The 16,829-nt window shown below is 39.6% G+C and overlaps 1 protein-coding gene and 1 long non-coding RNA gene across 3 annotated transcripts in view; one reads left to right on the top strand and one right to left on the bottom strand.

The window, feature by feature from the left end:
* Positions 1-16,829, bottom strand: part of LOC105473922 (DIS3 like 3'-5' exoribonuclease 2) — a 374,047-nt gene that overhangs the window by 315,566 nt on the left and 41,652 nt on the right.
* The window catches only part of LOC139357245 (uncharacterized), a 40,423-nt gene continuing 24,964 nt past the window's right edge, over positions 1,371-16,829 (top strand). For both annotated transcript variants that reach the window (XR_011610137.1, XR_011610136.1), the window contains exon 1: positions 1,371-1,505. This is a non-coding gene — a long non-coding RNA (uncharacterized lncRNA). The remainder of the gene's footprint in view (positions 1,506-16,829) is intronic.

The raw sequence follows: 16,829 nt of genomic DNA, 5'->3' as shown, positions 1-16,829 counted from the left end.
ACCAAAATGATGTAATTTCTCTTTAAATTGAAATTAATACTAACTCAGCAGCAGAAAAGCAATGGAGACAAAGGATAACAGGCCACTTAGGGCAAGATAAAGAGATTCACAGATAAAGCCAATCCCGTTGCAAGAAGGGAGAGAAAGAGATGGACTTATATAAACAGCAAGGGAATGGGAAAGGCAGATGGAGGAGTCAAGACTGTCTGAGGGTTTAATACAGAAATGCATTTATGCACTCAGTAATTTCACACGTATTTCTTCAAGGCACTACACTAGACAGAATGAAGGATAAGGGGTAAGCACTGTGTTTTTTAAAGTGTGGATAAATGTACAGATGATAGGAAAGAAAGAGTGTCTCCAAGTCAGGAAACCTGAGAGTACTTTAGGAAAGATTTTAAAGAACTAAGAGTGTGAGGAAAGCATACTGTTGGCAAAAGGAAATAAAAATAGAGGCGCAAACAGAAAATACAGGCAAGTTCTCACAAAATTAATTCCATTTGGATAGAGTCCAGCCTATATGAAGGGAGGCAGTGGCAAGGAAATTAAAACAAGTTGGAAGGCCTAAAAAACTAGGCCAGTTTTTCAAAAGCACTAGGGAGTTTTCAAAGCATGAATGAGCAGAAGAGAAAAACAACGTATTAGAATTGTTTCAGGAAACCTGGTACAGGACTCAAAGTCATCTGGAGTGGACAGATACTAGTAGCAGATGTATCTTAGGAGAAAATCAGAACAGACAGGTGAAAGGAAAGGAAGACCCAAACTTGAGTTCAGGACACTGAAAAGAAGAGGCCCTTACCATGGTATTACACAGGACAAAGCCGCACCACCTAGCAACCAGGCAGGTCTGGAAGTCAGCAAGGTGGGAGTGGCTGTGTGAGATTTCTAGGTAGGAGACTGGGAGTTGGTAAAGTTAGAGAAGATGATGAATTCTACTTGGAGTATTATATACCTCCACATGGAGCGATCCACCAAATACTTGAAAACGGGAGCAAAAGAGAGAAATCGGCCAGTCATTTGCATAAAGATGGTAACACAGAGAGTTCAAGAATAGATGAGATTGCCAAGAAAGGGTACGCAGATACAGAGGAGGGCACAGGATAAGGAATGAACAAGCAACATTCCCTTCCCTGTGACATCATTTTGAAGGCCTATTAACCCTATAGAAGTTCTGGGCACTCTTACCCTGACAAAATCTGGGTTAGGGCAACTTTTAGGAAATGTAAAGAAGTAGAAAATATAACAAAGAAGCTAACGAAGATGTAGGAAAAGAACCAACAGAGGCAGAAAACAAAGAGAAAAGAGCTCCCAAATGAGGACAGATCCATGATCAGGGTATGCTCCCACTAGTGACTAAGAATACAAAAGATGGCAGCCTTGGTTGGGGCAAGGGGTCGGGAGCAAACTGCCAACAACCCAAAAACAAGAGCCGGAATTGAAAATGGGGCACTACATGTCAATCCTGATTCAGGCAAAAGTTCAAAATGAAGGGGAGCTACTGCTAGGTAAGTGAGATGAGGTGACAGATTTCAATTCCAGTGTTCCTAGGTCAGCTACATTTGTGTCTTTCCTTCACAGCAGCTATCCCAGTTTGTGTGATTAATACCTAACTTGTCTCTCTAGCTTAGGGAGACAAGGAATGTTTGGTTGGGTTTGTCATTGTAACTCTGGTGGCTCCCACAGCACCTAGGATAGAATAGGTGCTCAAAAGCCACTCCATAAAGGAATGGATGAGTTTGTTTTCATGAACAAGCAGTGAGAACACCAAACAGAGCAGGGTCATACCGGGAAAGTACATTAAAAACAAGTCAGCAAAGAATGGGGGAAGAACGCAGGACTCAGAAAACAAAATTGGCAAGAATAAGCCAGACAGCTAGGCAGGCAGTCAAAGCCCACATTTGGGTACCAAAGCACTAGAAGCAGATGGAAAGATTCTGAGTATATAAAATGCCAAGTAGAAAATGAACAAACAATGGCTGGGTGCGGTGGCTGACGCCTGTAGTCCTAACACTTTGGGAGGCCAAGGCGGGCAGACTGTCTGAGCTCAGCAGTTCAAGACCAGCCTGGGCAACATGGCGAAACCCCGTGTCTACTAAAAATACAAAAAATTAGTTGGGCAAGGTGGCATGCGCCTGTAATCCCAGCTACTCGAGGCTGAGGCACAAGAATTGCTTGAACCCAGGAGGCAGAGATTGCAGTGAGCCGAGAGTGTGCACTTCAGCCTGGGCGACAGAGTGAGACTCTGTCTCAAAAAAGAAAAATGAACAAACAGGCCAGGAGCAGTGGCTCACGCCTGTAATCCTAGCACTTTGGGAGGCCACGGAGGGGAGATCACCTGAGGTAGGGAGTTTGAGACCAGCCTGACCAACATGGAGAAAACCTCTCTCTACTAAAAAAAAAACACAAAATTAGCGTGCGTGGTGGCGCATGTCTGTAATCCTAGCTACTCAGGAGGCTAAGGCAGGAGAATTGCTTGAACTTGGGAGGCAGAGGTTGCAGTGAGCCAAGATCACGCCATTGCACTCCAGCCTGGGCAACAAGAACAAAACTCCTTCTCAAAAAAAAAAAGAAAGAAAGAAAGAAAAGAAAGAAAGAAAAGAAAATGAACAAACAAGCAATCTTCTATTCCCTGTGACATAGTTATAAAGGCCCATTAAGCCTGAAGAAGTCCCTGGGCACTCCTACCCTGACACATTGAAAGCACAGGCCAGTTTCCAACCCTTACTAACTTCCAGAATGAGGGCCACTGATACACTGCCCAACTGCCCACTGGACCCTAGAAAAGGTGTCCTACCATGGAAATAGCCATACATTCTTAAGAGCTGGGCTGGCATTAGCATGAACAGGCAATAGTGGTCAATAATGTCACATAGTAAAAGAAGGCAGGAAGGATGAGGAATGGGGAAAAGGCACTAGACCTCATAAGGGCAAATCTGAAGAAAGCTTCTGGGTGAAATAAATGGTGTCTTGAGATCCTTTGTATTCCCCAAAACCTAGCACAATGCACAGTACATAGCAAAAGCGCAACAATTTGAATAAATGAAGCCTATTTGGGACAGAAATCAGGTTACAACAAATATATACTAGTGAGAAGTATGAGTAGCAGAGCCAGGACTACAATGGGGCAAGCCAGGCACTTAGGGTGCAAAATTTGAAAATGCAAAGTTCTATGAGTACCAGTCCCACACTTGCAGGACCCAGGAGTGAGAGCTTCTTAGAACTTTTGTGCCTTATGCATCTCACTTGTCTTAGCCTAGCCTTAGTACTTATGAGTATCAGAGCAAATGGAATGTATGAAGCCGAGTAGCGAAGGAAACTCAAAGATATAAAGTCCAAAGACAGGTTTAAAGGCAGAAAAAGATGAGCCAATGGAAAGCAAAAGATGGGAAAAGCAAGCAAAAGATGACTATTGATTAAGAAAAAATAAAGGACAAAATTAAATCTCAATGAGATTAGAAAAATAAACCATTTACATTACAAATCAATAAGAAGTACATGGATTAATCAACAAGTAGTATTAAGACACTACTTAACACCATTTTTAAAAAATAACCAACAAATCCCTACTTCATAAAATATTCCAAAATAAATTTCAGTTTGAATGAAATTTAAATGTTCAAAAATGAGAGACAGAGACAGGGAGACACACCCAGAGAGGAAAGACAGAGAGAAAGGGAGGGGGCAGGGGAAAGGACATCCAGAACTACTGAATGAGGAGTTTGACAAATATTAACCCCCTAAAGCAACAATAAAACTAACAACATTGTTAAAACTATTTAAAGTCTTGATATTGATCAAAAACATTACAACAAATTTGAGAAGTGCTGGTCCAAGAAAATCTACTGAATCTTGGTAAGAACAGTGAAGAGTGTGGTGTTTTAGCCTGGGGCTCCTATCATCCCACACTCGCTCCCAATTCCTTGGTACAGGAGCTACCAGGGTAGGACAAGCTGTGATGACAGGAGGCTCCACTGCCAGAGGGAGCTAAATTAATTTGGAGAAGAATTCCATGCCCATAGGTATTCTCAAAAAGTGATTTCAACAGCAAAAAAGGAGGGAAAGCCAATATTACAGCTAATTTGAGTTTGCAATACCAGTTAGCGCAAGCAACAGATCAGCAGACCAACCAGAAATTTAACATGGAGAACTAAGGAATGAGACAGCCAAACTGGGCCTTGATAAAAATCTTTTTTCGGCTGGGCGCGGTGGCTCAAGCCTGTAATCCCAGCACTTTGGGAGGCCGAGACGGGCGGATCATGAGGTCAGGAGATCGAGACCATCCTGGCGAACACGGTGAAACCCCGTCTCTACTAAAAAAATACAAAAAACTAGCCGGGCGAGGTGGCGGGCGCCTGTAGTCCCAGCTACACAGGAGGCTGAGGCAGGAGAATGGCGTAAACCCGGGAGGCGGAGCTTGCAGTGAGCTGAGATCCGGCCACTGCGCTCCAGCCCCGGCGACAGAGCGACAGAGCGAGACTCCGTCTCAAAAAAAAAAAAAAATCTTTTTTCCTGCTGGTCTGGAAGACTGTGCACATGCACAAGACTGCAAACATGAAGAAAGAAATGACAGGGCCACAGCAAGCTGCTCATTCCTAGAAAAAGATGAGGCCTTGCAAATGGAGAAAGTAAAACCCAGGCAGACTTTCTGAACTTTGAACGCATTCCCCAAGCCTCATAAAAACCAATGACAAAGGGAAGCTCATTGTTTCAAGGAATTTAAACACGACCTCTGACCAATCATAGGTTGGCCACTAAGATACGCTGACCCAGGGGGCCAATACTTGACAGCCATACTGAAAAACAAAAACAAGAAAGGATGAGCTAAGCAGAGACGTCAGCAGTCACACACGCACTCCATGGAGAAACAGACTCCATGGAATTAATTAGTTCAGCCAAGTCACTAAATAAACAAAAAGAGCAACCACCTCTAACTCTGGGGAGAAGGGAATCAAAATACAGAATATATTATCAAAAATACCCAGTTTTCATAAGATATGCAAAGAAACAGAAAAGCGTGACCCATACATGGAAGGGGGACAGTTTCAACAAAAACTCTCTCCAGGGGAGCCTAGATTTTGAAGTCAGCCAATAAAGACTTCAAAGCAGCTATTATAAATATGTTCAAAGAACTAAAAGAAAATACTTTTAAAATAAAGGAAACTATGTTGACAATGACTCAGCAAACAGAGAATATTAACTAAGAAATTATAAAAAAGAGCCAAATGGAAATTTCAAGTGGAAAGACAACAACTGATATGAAAAATTCACTAGAGAAGCTCAAGAGGAGAATTAAGCTGGCAGAAGAAATAAGCAATAAATTTGAAGGTAGATCAATTAAGGTTATACAATCTGAAGAAAAGAAAGAACAAGGAAATTTTCTTTTACTTCCAAAGTCAAGAACTGTAATAAGGAGTCTCACTCCACTTTTTAAATTTTTGATGTCTGACCACTGACTTATGTTAGGCCTCACCTCACTTTTCCCCTTTTGAACCCACAACTGAGCAGGCTAATAAGAAAGTCCACATGTGCCTTGCCTTTGGCCCCCATGGAAAATTCAAGTTTTGCTGATCCTCAGCCTGCACATGGGATCTCCCCAACACCCTAGGCATTATAAAGGCATAACCCACTCCCTCTGTCTAATCCAAGGCAGGCCAGACCCACTTGTACTAACTCTACCATCCCCAGAAGTCTCTTGGGTGAATAATAAAATTTCTCTCAAATTTTGTTGGCTTGTGAAGTGCTTCCAGCATAGACATCCTACCTGTTAATTGGGAGGGTTACGTTCTACCTCCACAGGGTGACCACAGAATAGGAATGAAAGAGAGGACATCTCTATAAACCTTACAGAAATTAAAAGGATTATAAAGGAATACAATAAACTTAGAAAAAACGGACAAATTCCCAGAAACAAAAATTACTAAAACTTAGTCAAAAAGAAATGGAAAATTTGGCCAGGTGCAGTGGCTCACACCTGTAATCCCAGCACTTTCAGAGGCCCAGACAGGCAGATTGCTTGAACCCAGGAGTTTGAGAACAGCCGCAGCAATATGGCAAAACTCCAACCCTATTAAAAAAAAAAAAAAGTACAAAAAATTAGATGGGTATGGTGGTATGCACCTGTAGTCCCAGCTACTCTGGTGGCTGAGGTGGGAGGATGACCTAAGCCTGGGAGATCAAAGCTGTGGTGAGCTGTGATTACACCACTGAACTCCAGCCCAAGTGACAGAGTGAGACCCTGTCTCAAAAAAAAAAAAAAGTAGAAAATCTGAATAGACATATAACAAGTAAATAAATTGAATTATTACATTAAAATCTTCCAATAAAGAAAACTTCAGGCTCAACAAATGTCTTCACTGGTGTATTCTACCAAACATCGAAAGAAAAAAATATTATCAAATCCTTTACAATTCTTCCAGAAAACAGAGAACTCATTCTGTTATGACAGTATTCCCTTGATACCATAGCCAAAGAAAGGCATCAGAAGAAAAAAACTAAAACTTGTAAACAAATAAGATAATTCATATCTTAAAAATTTCTTCTTGAATCAATTTTATTAATTTGTATTTCTATAGGAATTTATCAATTTCATCTAACATTTCATGGTGGGAGTAGAATGTTGTTCCAAATATCCTCTTGTATTTTCTTAATACCTGTCCTTTCTAATATGGTGAAAGTGTTCTTTATCTCTGTTGGCCAATGTGGTAGTCACTAGCTATGTCTTTGGAGCAATTTTAGAGTGACTAGCACAACTGAAAAACTGTCAAGTTTGAAACATTTGTATTTCATCTTTATTCATAATGGATACTCTCTCAGGTTTGTTGGGGAAGAGGTTGGGTTTCCTTTTGGAGAGAGCTCCGTCACCCAGACCGAACTGCAGTGGCACGATCACAGCGCTGTAACCTCAAACTCCTAGGTTCAAGCAATCCTCCTGCCTTAGCCTCCTGAGTAGCTAGGATTATAGGCATATGTCACCACATCCAACTAATTTTTTATTTTTTTATTTTTTGAAGAGATGTTGTCTCACTATGTTGCCCAGGCTGATCTTGAACTCCTAGGCTCAAGCAATCCTTCCACCTCAGCCTTCTAAAGTGCTGGGACAGATGTGAGACACCACACCCAGCCTTTTTCAGGTTGTAAAATTCTAGACTGTTATTTACTCTCATACTCTGAAGGTATCATTCCATTGTCTTACAGCCTCCATTGTTTCATTGAGAAGTCAGCCATTAATCTAATTTTCAATTCTTTGAAAGAATAACATTTCTTCTCGCCAACCTGGCAGATTTTGAAATTTTCCTCTTTAGCTTTGGCTTTCTACAGATTTACTACCCTAGACCAAGGTACGGATTTCTTTTTTATCCTGCTTAGTGTTAGTAAGGTTTCTTGAATCTGTTGCTTAATAACTTTAATAAGTTTTAGAAAGTTTTTCATGAAGGTTTTCAGCCATTCTCTATTCAAATATTGTTTCTGCCCATTCTCTCTCAACTCTTTGCCAGGATTCCAATTACACACTTTTGATCTCTTCAATGTCTCTATGTCTCCCTCAATGTCTTCAGTAGTTTCCATCTTTTTTTCTCTGAATTTTTCCACTTCACTAATTCTCCCTTCAGCTCTGTCAAATTCTCTTAAGCCCATCAAGTTCCCAATTTCAGTTAGTTTTCAAGTCTAAAATTTTCATCTTTTCAAGTTTCTACTTCTCTGCTAAGAACGCTGAATCTTGTCTTTTATATTTGAACAAGGTAAGCATGGTATATTTAAATCTGCTCCTAAAAATTCCAATATGAGAAGCCCCTATGGATCAATACTATCTTCTATTCCTTGTACTTAATTTTGTTCATGTTATTCGATCATGCCATGCTTGATTTTTTAAAATTATGAGCTGGACATTATATTTACAGAATGTTTATAGTAACAATTCACAAGTAATATTACCTTCCAAACAGAATTTACAACATTTGCTTCTGCCAAGCACCTGAGACAATAAATTACCTCAATCTATTTTCAGGGTTTAAAGGTATTCAAAGTGGAGCAACAGTCCCTGTGAGGGCCTATCTACATCCAATTCACCCCTACTTCTAGGCTGTGGCCCTTCAGGGTACCAACACCAAATAAGAGTGATTCACCAAGATCACTCACAACCCACATTAGCAGGGCCTAAATTCCAATTCCTATCCCTCTAACCTTAAAAGGCTATCAAATTTACTACTCAGGCTGGGCACAGTGGCTCACACCTGTAATCCCAGCACTTTGGGAGGCCAAGGTGGGTGGATCACTTGAAGCCAGGAGTTTGAGACCAGCCCGGGCAATGTAGCGAGATCCTGTCTCTACAAAAAATACAAAAATTAGCCAGACACGGTGGTGCACACCTGTAATCCTAGCTCCTCAGGAGGCTGAGACAGGACAATCACTTGAGCCTGAGAGGTAAAGGTTGCAGTGAGCCAAGATTGGGTCACTGTGCTCCAGTCTGGGTGGCAGAAGTGAAACCCTATCTCAAAAAAAAAAAAAAAAAAGTACTGCTCAGTTTTTCAGCTGATCCCTCAAAAAAACTCAGCAAATATTCACTGGAGAAAAACAGTCCCAAATACTAACCTTATATCTCTAAGCCTTTATTCTCTCCTAGACATACTCTTATTACCTCTCAAATACTTTCAAAGTATTTCTCAATACTTTGAGGGGAAGGGCTGTATTTGGTTGGTGTTTCTAGTTGTTGTCTCATGGAAGATTGGCTTCCAATTATTTTCTTTTTTTGTTTGTTTGAAATGGAGTCTTGCTCTGTCTCCCAGGCTGGAGTGCAATGGCGTAATCTTGGCTCACTGCAACCTCCGCTTTCTGGGTTCAAGTGATTCTCCTATCTCAGCCTCCCAAGTAGCTGGGATTATGTGTGCCTGCCACTTCGCTTGGCTAATCTTTGTATTTTTAGTAGAGACAGGGTTTTACCATGGTAACTAGGCTGGTCTTTAACTCCTGGCCTCAAGTGATCCACCCACCTCGGCCTCCCAAAGTGCTAGGATTACAGGCGTGAATCACTGTGCCCAGTCAGGTTTCCAATCATTTTCTATGCCATAACTGAGAGTCGAAGTATCAACCTCACTCTTAACTCTCTCATTCCCAACTCTCTCCTATATGGACTCACTCTTCTCCCAGACAAAACTTCTCCATACCTACACCTATCCTCGCTTTCTATTTTAGAGGGGAAAATGTCCCTACATATTTATAACCTAACCCTCTTAATGTGTGTTCTTCATCCTATTTTAATCTACTCTAGAACTTTTAACACACCCATTATTCTCGCCACTGGGGTATTCCCAGTAGCACACAACCAATGTAAGAACCTGGCCCTGCTCCCCTTCTGCCCACCTCAAGCTACCAGCTATCATTCCATTTCTCTCATTCCCATCCATACCAAAGTTTAAAAATGTGGTCTAGACTCACAACCTCTATTTCCCCCATTACATACTCTTTAATCTCTTTTGCAATATGACTTCTATCCTCTTCTCTATAATGAAGTAAAGCTTTCTGTATTCCTAGGAAGAAAAATCCTCACTACTTAAATAATGGCATTCTCTCAGTTTGCTTATTTTTTGTGCACGATGCCACTGACCAGCTATATCTTTGTAATACAAATTCTTCACCCTTGGCCTCCAGAACACAACAGTCTCGTGGTTCTTCTCCTCCTCTCTCTACAATTCACAGATTTCCTTACAGACTCCTCTTTTATTCACTAACCTCTTCAGTTTCTACCATTTATAAGATTCTACTCTTATACCCCATCTCACTTCTCTTTTAAAGAGTTTTAAATTTTCATCTCCAGCTCTGCTCTTCAAAGCTCTTCTTTAACTTTCCCACATCCTGCTGAATAATACTGGCAAGCACTTTGAATGCCACATGTTTCTAATTCAATTTATTATTCTCCTCAAACTAAATTTTCCACCTGCATACTACATCCAGATTAATGACATCATTATCATCCCTGGGCAGCAACAGTAGACATCTACTCTCTTTTTCTCCATCAGTATTCTATTACCAAATTCTGTCTATTCTACCTTCAAAATGAGTCATAAGTAGATTCCTTCCTTTCCAACTTAATTAGCACTGTCTGAATTCAGGTTGTTACAATTGTATATGTACCATAAAGATGGCAATAGTTTCTTAGCAGGTCTCTCACCTACAAATCTCTTTTCTTCACTCCATGTTTCACCTACAACATAGAAGATATTTTATAAAATGGCTTTTCTTTTTTCTTTTTTTTTTTTTCTCAAGGCAGAGTCTCGCTCTGTCGCCCAAGCTGGAGTGTAGTGGCATGATCTTGGCTCACTGCAACCTCTGCCTCCCAGGTTCAAGCGATTCTTCCACCTCAGCCTCCAAGTAGCTGGAACTAAAGGTGTGTGCCACCAAGCCCGGCTAATTTTTGTATTTTTAGTAGAGACAGGGTTTTGCCATGTTGGCCAGGCTGGTCTCAAACTCCTGACCTCAGGTGAGCCACCGCCTCGGCCCCCCAAAGTGCTGGGATAACAGGCATGAGCCAGTGCACCCAGCCATAAAGTGCCTTTTCAAAACCCTTCAGGGTTGCTCACTGCAGCTCTATAATCTTACCCACCCATCCAGGCATATCTCTTACTAGAAGTTTTACAATATCACACCAGGTGAATCCCTGATGAAAACAGTAAGTTGGGAAAGACTATGATTGCCATCAAAGCCAGAAAAATGACTTAAAAACAAACATGTTAACAATTATAAACTCTGGAAAAAAATCAGAAACAACTACCTATAGATTCTGAAGGGTAAACAAATGGAGGCAGGCTGTTGGAAGGAGTAGGAATCTGGACAAGTAACTGATAGTAGGGGGAATTTCATGTGTTTTTATAAAATTTGTGGGGAGGGAAATAGAAGTTTTGGCCCAAGGGCAGGCCACCATCACAGGGGTGGTGCAATGCAGGCAGCTAAATCTTCAACAGAAATTCCACAGGCTGCGCCTGGCTAGAAGACAGGACCACAGGTGGAGGGTGACCACAGGTGGAGGTTAGTAGCAATCTAAAAGAGGAGCGAGCTGAAGAAGGGAATCCCCTAATTCTTATGACTCTTCAAGTCTAAGGCTGACCCCTTAGCCGTGTAGACGTGCAGGACAGACTCAATGCAACATCATAAAGGCCTAAAAATTTCAAATGAGATTTAAGCCAACTCCTACAGGAGACAAGACACAATCTGAGCCTAACAGGGTCTGAAGCTAAGTGCTAGTGAAATAAAAATAAAAATAAAAAATCAAGATTCTTCAAAGGAATTTAACAGAATTCAGAGTCTACACAAAATAGTATTCAAGAAACAATCCAAAAGTATTTGACTAAGAACCCAGAAAACATAGTCCATTCTAAAGGGAAAACTACAAATCTCAACCTCAAAATGACTCAGATGTTAGAATCATCAGACAAGAACTTTACATCAGCTCTGATAACTATGCTCATTGAGGTAAAGACACTTGAAATGACTGAAGAGATTGAAACTCTCAACAGAGAAATAAAAACGTACTTAAAAATGAGAATTTTAGACCAGGTACAGTGGCTCATGCCTGTAATCCTCCCACTTTGGAAGACTAAGACAGGCAGATCACTTGAGCCCAGGAATTCAAGAGCAGCCTGGCCAACATGGTGAAACCCCGTCTCTACTAAAAACACAAAAATTAGCTGGGTGTGGAAGGACATGCCAGCTACTCGGGAGGCTGAGGTGGACAGATCACTAGAGCCCAGGAGGTGGAGGTTGCACTGAGCCAAGATCACACCACTGCACTCCTGCAAAGGCAACAGAGTGACAACCAGTCTCAAAAAGAAAAAAAAAAAAAAATTTTAAGCTAATAAATACAATATCTGAAATAAAAAATTCAGTGGATAACCTCAATAGCAAAATAGAGGTAAAAGAATAAACACTCAAGGAGCTTAAACTTTATCAACAGAAATTATACAACCTGAAAAACAGAAAGAAGATTGAACAAAAAGATAATGTATTATGGACTTACAGGACAATATCAAAAGGTTAAACATAAGGGTAATTGGCCTGGTGGGTCACGCCTGTAATCCCAGCACTTTGGGAGGCCAAGGCGGGTGGATGACCTGAAGTCATCCATTCGAGACTAGCTTGGACGACATGGTGAAACCCCGTCTTTACTAAAAATACAAAAATTAGCTGGGTGTGGTGGTGCAAGCCTGTAATCCCAGCTACTTGGGAGGGTGAGGCATGAGAATTGCTTGAACCTGGGAGGCAGAGGCTGCAGTGAGCCAAGATCATGCCACCGCACTCCAGTCTAGGAAACAGAGCAAGACTCTTGTCTCCATAAATAAATAAATAAATAAATAAATAAATAAATGGAATTGATTTCCCAGAAGAAGAGAATGGGTCCCTAAAAAATGAAGAAACATTGGCTAAAAACATCCCAGATTTGCTGAAAAACATAAATATATAGATTCCATAAGCTGAATGAACCCCAAAAAGGAAAATTTGTTTTTAAATTATATCTATATCATCATAATCAAACTGCTGAAGACAAATATAGGGAAAATCTAAAGTAGTCAACATAAAAAGAAATACCTCAAACAGAACAACATTTTGAACGGCAGCAGATTCCTTATTTTTTATCGTCATCTTTCCTGCCATCCAAAGACAATGGAATAATTTATCTTTAAAGGGCTAAAAGAAAAAAACTGTCAGCCCTGAATCCTATTTCCAGCAAAAATATCCTTCTGTAAATGAAGGCAAAACAAAGACATTTTTCAGATAAAAGAGAAAACCCATCACCAGCAGGACTGTACTACAAGAAACACCATATTGAGTTCTTCAGGCTAAAGGGATATGATACCAGAGCAAAACTGGATTTTCAGGAATAAATGTTAAGCATCGGAAATATTTAATGTATGTAAATTACACATGAGTAAAGTTGTAAAAACTTTTAAGGAAAATTATTTCTAATCTGCAATTCTATAAGCGGTCAAACTAACAATCAAGTATGGGGGTAGAATAAAGACATTTTCAAAATAGCAGGCCTAAAAAAATGTCCTGTATTTTTTCTCATGAAGCTACTAAAGGATGTGCTCTACCAAAATGACAGAATAAACTGAGACAGAGGATGATACGGAGTACGATGAGGAGAAGACTCAGCACAAAAAAAGTACACAGGAATTTTCTAAGGCAACAGAGAAAAAAGAGACCCCAGGATAGCCAATGTGCAGTAAGCATAGAGGGTCCTCTAGATTGGAGGACAAAGGTCTAGATTAGAGCAGAGTCAAGAAAGAGAAATTGTTATCATCAAGATCCCTGCTACCAAATAATTTAGTGTCTCTTTAATCCAAGGCAGAATACCTGGGTGAGCCTGGCTTGCTTCCTGTTCTAGGCTTAACTTGACCATAACCTGATGAAGTTCCTACTCTCCCCTTGAATAACTTGATTTAGCTGAGGCCACTCATTTCACCACACAGAAGTGTTCTACTTTGACCAACTCCTGAGCTTCTGAATTAACTAAAAGATAATCTATAGTATGCTTCCTTTTATATGACAAAGAAAGAAAAAATAAAGAGTTACACACACACATATGCTCATTTGTGCAAAAAGACACACAACACAGTAAATTAGAAACTAATGAGATTGGCTACCTACAGTGAGTAGATGGAAACAGTGAAAGGGAGGCAGGTGATAACTAGGTAAAAGAAATAGATGTGGAATAACACTTCACTTAATATGCCTTTTTATATGTTCTGACTTTTGGAACCACATTGATGCTTCATATCTCAAAAAAAAAGCAACATAAAATAAAAGAGAATGGGAGAAATGGCCTAAAAATGCATTTCAAATAGAAAGAAATTATGCTAACTATACTTAAAATGAAAAACACAACAAATGTTAATGAAATAAACTGAAGAAGACACCAAAAAATGGAAAGATATCCCATGTTCATGGATTGCAGAATATTGTAACAGTGTCCTTACTACCCAAAGCATTCTACAGATTCAATATAATCTCTACCAAAATTCCAGGACATTTTTCACAAAAATAGAAAAAGCAATCCTAAAATTCATATAGAATCACAAAAGACCCCAAATAGGCAAAGCAATCTTGAGCAAAACGAATAACGCCTAAGGTATCACACTACCTGATCTCAAAATATAGCCTACAGTAATCAAAACAGCACAGTACTGGCTGGCATCAAAGCAGACACACAGAGCAATGGAACAGAATAGAAAGCCCAGAAATGAAAACACACATTTACTATCAATTGGCCCTCAAAAAGATGCCAAGAATACATAGTGGGGAAAGGACAATCTCTTCAATAAATGGTACTGAGAGAACTGGATTTCTATGTCCAGAAGAATGAAATTAGACACTCATCTCACAACATACACAAAAACCAAGTCAAAATAGATTAAAGGAAGTCAGCAGCGGTGGCTCAGCCTGTAATCCCAGCACTTTGGGAGGCCAAGGAGGGTAGATCACCTGAGGTCAGGAGTTCGGGACCAGCCTGACCAATATGGTGAAACCCTGTGTCTACTAAAAATACAAAAATTTGCTGGGCATAGTAGCACATGCCTGTAATCCCAGCTACTCAGGAGGCTGAGCCAGGAGAATGCTTGAACCCGGGAGGTGGAGGTTGCAGTGACCCAAGATTGGGCCACTGCACTCCAGTCTGGGTGACAAAAATAAAACTCCATCTCAAAAAAAAAAAAAAAATTAAAGATTTAAATGTAAGGCCTGACACTGAAAACTACTGGGAAAAAACATGGAGGTAAATAAAGTTCCATGACATTGATCAGGGCAAAGATTTTTTTCTTTAAGAATACAAAAGCACAGGCAACAAAAGCAAAAAAAAAAAAAAAGACAAATGGCATTCGACTAAGCTAAGAAGACTCTGTTAGGCAAAAAATCAACAGAGCAAAGAGACAACTTAATGAATGAGAGAATATATTTGCAAATCATACATTTAATAAAGAGTTAATATCCAAAATGCAAGGAACTCGAACGATCAATTGTAAGAAAACAAATAACCTAATTTAAATATGGGAAAAGGACCTAGGTAGACAATTCTCAAAAGACCTATAAATGGCCAACAGGTATATGAAAAAAATGCTCAATGTCACTAATCATTAGGGGAATGCAAATTAAAACCACAGTGAGATACTACCTAATACCTGCTAGAATGGCTACTATGGAAAACACAAAAGATAACAAGTGTTAGCAAGGATGTGGAGAAAGAGAACCCTTGTACACTGTTGGTGGAAATGTAAATTACTATAGTCATTAGGGAAAACAGTTTGGAGGTTTCTCAAAAATTTAAAAACAGAACTACCCTATGATCCAGGAATTCCACTTCTGGGTATGTATTCAAAGGAAATGAAATCAGTACATCAAAAAGACATTTGCACTCCCACATTCATTACAGTATTAATCTCAATAGCCAAGATACGGAATCAACCTAAATGCTCAGCAAGGGTGAATGGATTTTCAAAATGTGGTATATATACACAATGGAATACCATTTGGTTTAATAAAAAAAAAAAGGAAGCCAGGTGCAGTGGCTCATGCCTGTAGTCCCAGCACTTTGGGAGGCCAAGGTGGGAGAATTGCCTGAGTTCAGGAGTTTGAGACCAGCCTGGGCAACAACATGGTGAAACCAGTCTCTTAAAAAAAAAAAAAGAAGAAGAAGAAGAAAGAAAGAAGGAAAGAGAGAAAGAGAGAAAGGAAAGGAGAGGAGAGGAGAGGAAATCCTCTCATTTGCAACAACATGGATGAACCTAGAGGACATTAGGCTAAATGAAATAAGCCAGGCATTCAGAAAGACAAATACCAGATGATCTCATTTATATGTGCTGTGTAAAAAAGTTGAACTGATAGGAACAGAGAATAAAATGGTGGTTACCAGAGGCTGGGGGTTGAGGGGAGAGGAGAGATGTCTGTGCCAAAAGACATAATATTTCAATAAGACTGGAGGAATAAGTTCAAGAGATCTATTGTACATCACAGCAACTACAGTTAATAACAATATATTGTATACAGTCATCCCTCTGTATCCATGAGTTCTGTGTCTGTGACTTCAGATCAAAAATATTTGGGGAAACAACAATAAAAATAAAAATACAATAATTTTTTTAAAAGAATCTAAATTTTAAAATACAGTATAACAATTTTCATACCATTTATATTGTATTAGGTATTACAAGTAACCTAGAGAGGATTTAAAGTCTATAGAAAGATAAGCATAGGTTATATGCAAATATCTTACCATTTTAATATGAGGGACCTGAGGATCCACATTTTTTGGTAGCTGTAGGGGTCCTGGAACCAATCCCCTGTGGATATCCAGGAGCCAAGTATACTTGAAAATTGCTAAGAGAGTGTATTTTAAGTGTTCTCATCACCAAAAAAATGATAAGTAAATGAGGTAATGGATATGTTAAGTAGCTTGATCTAGTGATTCCACAATGTATACATATAGCAAAACATCATGTTGCACACCATAAAAATATGTAATTTTTTTGCTTGTCAATTAAAAATAAATAAATCACAATATATTAGAGGGCAGCAGGAAATGGGTATAAAAGGAATGGCACACTAACCCAAGTAACTGTGGGGTACAGTATTTAACCAAATCCTGTGGCTAAAAACAAAAAATAAGCGTAAATAAAGATTAAACTCTGGTTATTAGGTTGTTTTTTATAGAAGTCTGAGTTAGCAATTCTAAAACTGTTTTCCATATATCCTAGATGGAACAAATAAGTAAATACTTGTGGATAAGGAGCCAAGTTTGTCAATGTTGGAGAAAAAAAATTACAAATATGGAAAAGTGGAAAGGCTAGAAT

The sequence above is a fragment of the Macaca nemestrina genome, chromosome 11 (assembly GCF_043159975.1).
Source record: "Macaca nemestrina isolate mMacNem1 chromosome 11, mMacNem.hap1, whole genome shotgun sequence".
Taxonomy (NCBI): Eukaryota; Metazoa; Chordata; class Mammalia; order Primates; family Cercopithecidae; genus Macaca; species Macaca nemestrina.
The sequence above is the reverse complement of the archived record's forward strand: the minus strand, read 5'-3'. Positions and strand labels throughout refer to the sequence as shown.